This window comes from Esox lucius, chromosome 13, assembly GCF_011004845.1.
Source record: "Esox lucius isolate fEsoLuc1 chromosome 13, fEsoLuc1.pri, whole genome shotgun sequence".
NCBI lineage: Eukaryota > Metazoa > Chordata > Actinopteri > Esociformes > Esocidae > Esox > Esox lucius.
Genome location: NC_047581.1, coordinates 38,075,507 through 38,084,861, shown reverse-complemented (window position 1 = coordinate 38,084,861; position 9,355 = coordinate 38,075,507).

Below are 9,355 nucleotides of genomic sequence, written 5' to 3'. Positions count from 1 at the left end.
TGTGACATCTCAGATATTTGGATGTACTCTGAAACGAGAAAAAAAATAGGCAAGGCAAGTTCATCTGGGACTCTTTTTAATTTTCCAATACCAGCTATATAGTAAGAAGTGGCCAATACTCAGTTTCTGTACTAATCCGAAACCTTGTGTGTGGAACCCCATTTGCGTATCAAAAATCAACCGTCAACTAGTTATTTTCATAATGATTTGGTTTAAGGTAACTATATTAACTTAAAACAGTTGAACTTAAAAATAAACAGAAGAGGGACCGAAACGAAAAGACTAATGGTCTATACACAACTCAAAGAATTCACAGTGTAGGTAGACAACTCAGGGGTGACAAAGTGGGGGGAAAGTGGGACTGACTACCCAGGGCCCCAATAGGGTGAGGGCCATGAAATCTTGCAATGAAAATTTGTTTTTGTTTTACATTTTTTATTTCTGAGTAATTAGTGTCATAAGTAAGTTTAAATTGTCTGGATAAATCGGTTAATTGACCAAAATTTGTATTCCCCCAAAGATGTGGAGGCTCTCTGATGCCACTCTCAACCCTTACTTAGAAAAAGGCACAAATTGATTTAGTCAGCCCCAGGATTTGTTTCACAATGGAGCTGAGTGACTGCTACTATGATAGAGTCAAGAAAGGGAAATCAGGGTACCAAGAAAGGAAAGTGCGAATAGCAAACTGAGGGAAAACAAATGCTAAGTAATTTCTTTGAAAAGAAAGGTTATAGGTTATTAAGGGTTATACAATTGTCCCTCGTATTACACGAACATTTGTGATTGGTTGATCCTACTGTCATTCCAAAATGGCGCTCTAAATTGAAGTCAGTGTCAATGACTTTGGCTGTCTGAGGGCCTAGCCAATGAGCATGGATATTTTTCTCTTGGATGTGAACCCTTTTTTCCAACACAAAATGAAGAAATTCAATAGGATGATCATTACAATTAAGACAAAAAAGATTAAATCAATTAAAACAAAATTTCAAATGATAAAATATGAAAATATATTTAGATTTCTATCTAACCATAGGCCATCTCTAAGGGTGTAAAGGACCCTGACGGTTTCCCACTGATTGGGAGAGAGAAATATGTTTCGTTGCCCTCACTCAAAACCAGTGTTTTCCAATCCTGGTCCTCAGGACCCAAAGGGTTGCACATTTCAGTCCTTCACGGCGTAGTGTGTTACCAATTGTTTTCTTGGTGACTATGGTCCCAGCTGCATTGAGATCATTGACAGCCTCAAAACCATTATGATTAAAGAAGATCAGCAAAGCTGAGTAGGACAAAATCCCCCGAGATGTGTACAAACCTGGTGGCCAACTACAAGAAACGTCTGACCTCTGTGATTGCCAACAAGGGTTTTGCCACCAAGTACTAAGTCATGTTTTGCAGAGGGGTTGAATACTTATTTCACTCATTAAAATGCAAATAAATTTATAACATTGCATATAACATGCATTATAACATGCATTTTTCTGGATGTTTTTGTTGTTATTCTGTCTCTCACTGTTCAAATAAACTTACAATTAAAATTATAGACTGATAATTTCTTTATCAGTGGGCAAACGTACAAAATCAGCAGGGGATCAAAACTTTTTTCCCTCTCTGTACATTGCCTACTTGTAGTACATAGTACGCAGAATGAGATTTGACATTCAGCCCCTAACTCTCTTTTGCTTGCTCAGAAATGTTTGAATTACGGGATATTGAATATGATTTGCTTGTACCTTGAAACTTAAATGAGTCACGTACATTATTTCTTCTTTTTTCTTTTCATACAACAGCATCACTCATCTTGTTGTGAGTTTAGGTGTTTACTAATGCGGATGAGTATTAGTAAGTAAACCGGAAACGGCAATGCCGACTTCTAGACAAAAGCGGAAGTTCCTCACTACGCTGGTGCACAGAGCCTATTCAAACTGCCTTACAACACTTCAAGCGATTTATGATTTTAGATTTATGATTTTAGATTTATGATTTTATGATGTCCGTTGCAGTTTATTCTTGACTCAGAGGCGGATCTTAAAGGGTTGTGCGGCACCCATGGCAGCCAATCGGAGGGGCCCCGAATAATTTTATCTTACAGTTGAAAAATGAACGCAAGCAGAGTAAAATTATATTATGATTTTTTGCTAGATAATATTTATTTGACGGTAAAGTGATAAACATCTATATTTGTCTTGTTATTCCATAATGCATTTGTATGATCGACCAATATTTCTGAACATTTCTGTTAATATGCAGCATTGATAAATGAGGACCCAGGTCCAAGAGCAGCTAGCAGTGAAGTTTTTTAACTGCAGGTACGTTTTGTTCTAGTCTAACAAGCTTCTGTACATCATGATACATGAAACGTACGTACAGTGGGGAGAACAAGTATTTGATACACTGCCGATTTTGCAGGTTTTCCCACTTGCAAAGCATGTAGGTACACTGTGAGTGATGGAATCTAAAACAAAAAAACTGAAAATCACATTTTTAAGTAATTCATTTGCATTTTATGGCATGACATAAGTATTTGATACATCAGAAAAGCAGAACTTCATATTTGGTACAGAAACCTTTGTTTGCAGTTATAGAGATCATATGTTTCCTGTAGTTCTTGACCAGGTTTGCACACACTGCAGCAGGGATTTTGACCCACTCCTCCATACAGACCTTTTCCAGATCCTTCAGGTTTCGGGGCTGTCGCTGAGCTTTCAGCTCCCTCCAAAGATTTTCTATTGGGTTCAGGTCTGGAGACTGGCTAGGCCACTCTAGGACCTTAGTTTCCCTGGCTGTGTGTTTCTGGTCGTTGTCATGCTGGAAGTCCCAGCCACGACCCATCTTAAATGCTCTTACTGAGGGAAGGAGGTTGTTGGCCAAGATCTTGCGATACATGGCCCCATCCATCCTCCCCTCAATACGGTGCAGTTGTCCTATCCCCTTTACAGCAAAGCATCCCCAAAGAATGTTTCCACCTCCATGCTTCACTGTTGGGACGGTGTTCTTGGGGTTGTACTCATCCTTCTTCTTCCTCCAAACACGGTGAGTGGAGTTTTGACCAAAAAGCTTTATTTTTGTCTCATCAGACCACATGACCTTCTCCCATTCCTCCTCTGGATCATCCAGATGGTCATTGGCAAACTTCAGATTTTAATCCATGACGGCATAGTGTGTTACTATCAATCAATCAAAAAAATCAATCAATCAATAAAAATTTATTTATAAAGCGCTTTTTACAACAGCAGTTGTCACAAAGTGCTTTACAGAGACACCCGGCCTTAAACCCCAAGGAGCAAACAACAGTAGTGTTGAATGGTTTTCTTACTAATGGTTTTCTTTGAGACTGTGGTCCCAGCTCTCTTCAGGTCATTGACCAGGTCCTGCCATGTAGTTCTGGGCTGATCCCTCACCTTCCTCATGATCATTGATGCCCCACGAGGTGAGATCTTGCATGGAGCCCCAGACCGATTCTAATAATTGCGGCAACAGTTGTTGCCTTCTCACCAAGCTGCTTGCTTAATGTCCTGTAGCCCATACCAGCCTTGTGCAAGTCGACAGTTTTATCCCTGATGTCCTTACACAGCTCTCTGGTCTTGGCCATTGTGGAGAGGTTGGAGTCTGTTTGATTGTGTGGACAGGTGTCTTTTATACAGGTAACGAGTTCAAACAGGTGCAGTAAATACAGGTAATGAGTGGAGAACAGGAGGGCTTCTTAAAGAAAAACTAACAGGTCTGTGAGTGCCGGAAATTCTTACTGGTTGGTAGGTGATCAAATACTTGTGTCATGCAATAAAATGCTAATTAATACAATGTGATTTTCTGGATTTTTAGATTACATCTCTCACAGTTGAAGTGTAACTATGATCAAAATTACAGACCTCTACATGCTTTGTAAGTAGGAAACACTGCCAATTTACAGGTTATCAAATACTTGTTCTCGCCACTGTATTTCTTTAGAAGAATTGTATTAAATATTAAAATTATCTGCCTCTATCTGTTAATTGGGAAATCAGGTAGCCATAGTTAGATTTTAGGTGTGTGGGGGCCTCCGTGTCTAAGGTTTGCATGAATGGGAGAGAAAGCTAAGCTCCGCCCTGACCTTGACTCTTTGTAATTGACTTTGTCCCTGGTCAGTCACTCACTCCCCCTCCACACACTGACTGGCATTCACAAGCGGTCCGACAAGATTTATAAAAGCATCATGTATCTATTTGAAAAGATACCTACGCATTGTTCAGTATAATTTACCTATTCTCCTGATAATGCTATAGAAAGGCATATGGTCATTTATGTATTCATATCTAAAGCATTACTTGCCTTCCCAAAGCTCAAATTTAACAAAGAAACAATTGGTATAGTTTATAAACAGTAAGTCATTCAGATGTTAACAAAACAAACAAAAAAATCGTCATCTCAACGAACATGTTCAACATTTCTCTGTTGTTTCCATTTTCATCACAATATTCATGCATACAGGTTGATGCATGTTAATTAAACCTCATTCTTAGCGGTCTGTCTTCACCAAGGCTAAAGACTGCAGCACTGACAGATTGTGAAGAGTGCGTTCTAGGGCAAAAAATGCATGGTTTCAATCGTGTGGTTGGAACCACTTCGTTGGATCTAACCTCGATTTGCATTATTCTGCAAGTGTTGATTTGGAAATGAAAGTACCTCTATTTGATCAAAATCATGCAGACGCCTTAGATATGAGGCGTAACACTTACCGTCTCTAGTCTGTGTAATTCGCACATTTTGGCTGAAACTGTGAAATTCCCCTTGTCTTTAAACCTGGGTTGTGATGTAGAAACCTACCACAGTATAGAAGGCAAAGTTCCATGACCTTTGAAGTGCAGTTTGTGGTTTCCTGTCTGTCTATCTCTCCTATGTTGTGGGAGCAGGAAGCAGGTGACTACATGGAGAAGAGAAGGCTACGCTACAGATGCTCATCATCTCCAATGGAAACTAATCACCATATTACAGACAGTAGATTAACATCTCTAATAGTTTCTGCTGTGGAATAGTTTTCGCAATTTATCATGTAAAAACTCTTCAGTCGTTGATTATGGTTGATTATAACAGTTGATTGTATCAGGTTTTTTCGTATATACAAGAACAAGTATCATGAAGAACGACTTACAAGTACAGAGACCAACACAGAGCAGTGTCATGACAGTTGTTCTGATGTTACATTGCTAAGATTCAAACTTATATTGCTTCTCAAGTGCACAGATGACACCACCATATGTGCTGAATGCACATACAAAGAATAGTTACTACCATGATGTAACCTGGGGACCGCGAGATTGCACATATACATGGATCCAAGAGGGGCCGCTATTAAGACCGTCCCTCAAAAGGGAGACAACTTCTGGTGATTTTTGATTTTCTACAATGTAATATTGTGTGTAGCTCATTTAGTAAAACATGGCACCTGCAATGCATGGTTGTGGGTTTAATTTTTTCAGGAGGCCAGAATGTAAATATATGATCATTTACTCTCACTACTGTAAGTCATTCTGGATAAATGATGTAAATGTACTTTGAAATACTGGCCAAAAGCTAAGAGGGTTAAGTCCAGTGAAGCAGTTCTAAGCACCTGTGCTCAGAACCATGTTTTTCAGTTTTTGCCTTAACACATGTACTTCACAATCGATGTCAAGACTGCAGTCTCTGGCCTTTTCCAAGACTCAGCTAAAGACAGGTAAAGACCTCTGTCTAATGGATCTGACATATAGCTTTGACTACTACCTCGAGATTATTGACCAGACATAGACTACTGACCAGACATAGACTACTGACCAGACATAGACTACTGCCCTTGACATAGACTATTGACCTGCCAGACTACTGACCCGACATAATGTGGAATACTGACCAGATATGTACTATTAAGCGCGACCAATATTAATGACCTGACATAGACTACCTTTCAGAAGTTTGGGGTCACAACAGTTTTCAGCTAACATAATTGCTAAATGATTTTCTAATGATCAATTAGCCTTTTAAAATTATAAACTTGGATTAGCAAACACAATGTGCCACTGGAACACAGGTTGCTGATAATGGGCCTTTGTACACCTATGTAGAAATTCCATTGGAAATCAGCCATTTCCAGCTACAATGTTCACACTTTATTTCTGATCAATTTGATGTTATTTTAATGGAAAATAATCTGCATTTCTTTCAATAACAAGGACATTTTGTTACCCCAAACCTGTGACCCCAAACCTTTGAACGGTGGTGAAGACTGATCAGGCAGACTGCTTGCGTTTTGTTGTACCCAGGCTGTTCCAACTATTCTGTCAGTTTCATTTTATTGCCTGACTTTCTATTCTGGTACAGACAATTGGGAAAGTGAAATCAGGAAAATTAAATGTAGTATTTAAAAAACTATATAGCATGGTCAAGGATCGCTCAGAGTCTCGGATCTACAGTTACCCTCGATCAGTACATACGTCATATGTATTTAGTAGTGCTAGCTATTGCAGTCAATCAAAACGAAATACTAGCTAACTGCTACACTAGCGGAACGGCAAGCGATTTCACTGCTTATGTGTGAATGAAGGGTTAGTCCCAGAGGCCCCCACACCCACCTCCCCACCACTAAAATCTACCTACTGCCACCTGATTCCCCAACTAACAGATAGAGGCAGATAATATTAAAATGTAAGACTCCACCAAAAAATACACAAGTTTCAGGTACCATGATGAAAGATGCTTGAAAAAATCATTGGTGCCAACCTGCCCTCCATCCGGCAATTGTACAAAACCAGTCAGTAAAAGGGCAGGAAACATCACTGCAGATCCATCACACCCTGGATACAACCTGTTCCAGCCCCTCCCCTCCAGTATTCACTACAGAGCACTGTAAGCCAAAACAGACACAAGAACAGTTTCTACCCACAGGCCATCACTCTGATGAACAGTCAACTTCAGACACTTAGTGTCAGGCACAATCCCTGTATAACAACCCAGTAACTCTGACCCTAACATCCACCTGTCTACTACTTATTTTTTTTGTCATTCTGTAATTCAGTGCTGTTCATACTGCATATATACTGTATATATCATATCCACCTACCTCATGTACATAACACCTGCACCACAATTACTCATTTATTAATTCCAGCATTGTTTGCACTCTGCTCTATTACACTAGATACATACAGATTACATCCAGCGTCATTATGTAAATAATAATACCTGCATAAACATATTTATTTCCAGCACCTTTTATACCCTGCTCATTGCACTGTTGTCTCATCAGTCTTACTATGTTGTTGTTTTGGTTTATTATGTGTATTTATGTGTACTGTATACTGTCTCATCAGTCTTACTCTGTTGTTGTTTTGGTGTATTATGTGTATTTATGTGTACTGTATATTGCAATGGGTGAATCTAGTTGAGTGTTCTTTGTTTAAGTTTTTGCCGGACCGCGTAAGCGGAACTGGCCAAGAAGAGCGAATGTCTCTAACTGAGTGACTAACTGACTGGTGAATTATTGGTCCCGAGTTCATATCTCCTCGCAGGAAAAGCAAAGTACGCTTTATGAATTATTCCATATAGATGAAAACTTTGCTGGCTAAAACCGTTAGTATCTACATTATAGTAAGCCTGAAATAAAACAGTTTACAGTTATTTTCGAAGTACGCATCCGTGCATGCGTTTTGGGTCAGGATAGAAAAACACATTCGCTGGCTTAACATACAGTAATGTTATAGTAAGCCTTAACTGAAACTGTTTACGGCGACTGTTTCTAGCATGGAAAAGTAGATAGTAATAAGTCTATTACTGGCTAATAAGCTGTTAAAACGGCCAGTGGCAAAACCAATACATTTCATATACACTATGGTGGAGGTAAACTTAATAAGAAATGTTAATCAGTTTAACACAATCCTCAATGGAGTCTAGCGACTGCTGAAAAATGTAATGCCGTGGCGTAGTGGTTAAAGGCAATGCCTCTCACGTGGAAGACCTAAATTCAAATATTTTGAGAGCAACGACATTTATTAATAATGGCAAACGCCATACAGTACGCTATTTGTGGTGGAGGTAAACTTAGAAAGAAACGTTAGTCAGTTTAACTGTCATTCACCAATGGCCAGTTAACTATTACGGATTTGTTCAGGATAGAGACAAGAGGCTATACTGACACCTGGCAAGTGTACAGGTCCATAGTAGTGGTTAACGACCCAGCCTTTCAAAAAAACTTTGCTGCTAGCTACTGTTGGACCTGGATCATAACTGTGTGATGCGCTTGAAGCTGCAACGCCGTTCCCGTCATTGTAACGTCCGATCTATCCATCTTCTCATGCTTCTGTTGCTCAACAACTTTACTAAAGACGTTTCTCAAGGGCACATATCATTATATTTAATTTTTTATAATGTATTGCTTTTCTTTTCTCTGAGTGGCAGACATCTATGTTCCATTTGTATGTTTGTTACTTAAGCTAACTACCTTCAACAGCAGTGGTGTCGTTAGGCCTGGACGTCTGGAGCTATAGCCCCGTATCTCAAATGGACCCAAAAAACTATTCATCTATAATTCCAATCGCGCATTATGACAATCGAAATTTTCCGCATGTACATTCAAAACCCTGTCCTTTCAGTCCCGGGCGGGGCGGTGGGTTAAGCCCCGAATATATTCTGATCCTAGAGAAACCTCTGTTCAACAGTTTAATTCCTTAGCAAATGAGCCGACCAACTCCGACGTTACACCCAGGGTTGCCATAAACCACTACATTACACTGCCCAATCACCCGCGAACTCCGCATAAAAACATTACAAATGCTTTTTCTTGTACACAACCCCATCTGGAAACCTCCGTATCTGGCAACACTGGTTACAGCCCCACGGTCACATATTGGTCGATCATACAAATGCATTATGGAATAACTAAACAAGTAAAGATGTTTATTACTTCAATATTGACAAAATAGTATCCAACAAAAAAACATAATATCATTTTATTCTGCTTGTGTCATTTGTTTCAACCGTAAGATAAACTTGTTGTGGGGCTCTCTGATTGGCTGCCATGATTGCATTTTAATTTTCATATTGACTGAAATAATCCAGGCAAAAGTGGAAAATGAAAATGCAATGTGGGATTGCATTAACATTTGAATTAAGTTAATTGTATGCTTCCAAATAAGTCTTATTGTCACAATTTAAAAGGGAAATCACAAAATAAACTGGTCTGCTGGTAATAGTGCTGTTTTCGTCCAAGTTAAACTCTAGACCACTGGCTAGCTAACTAACGTTAGCTCTGTGACAAAACTACAGTAGGCTATTTAGTCAAAGCTAAACTTGCCCGGTCAGTGAATGCTGTGAAACACACTTCCCCAGTCCCACAGAGGTAACGTTAGCT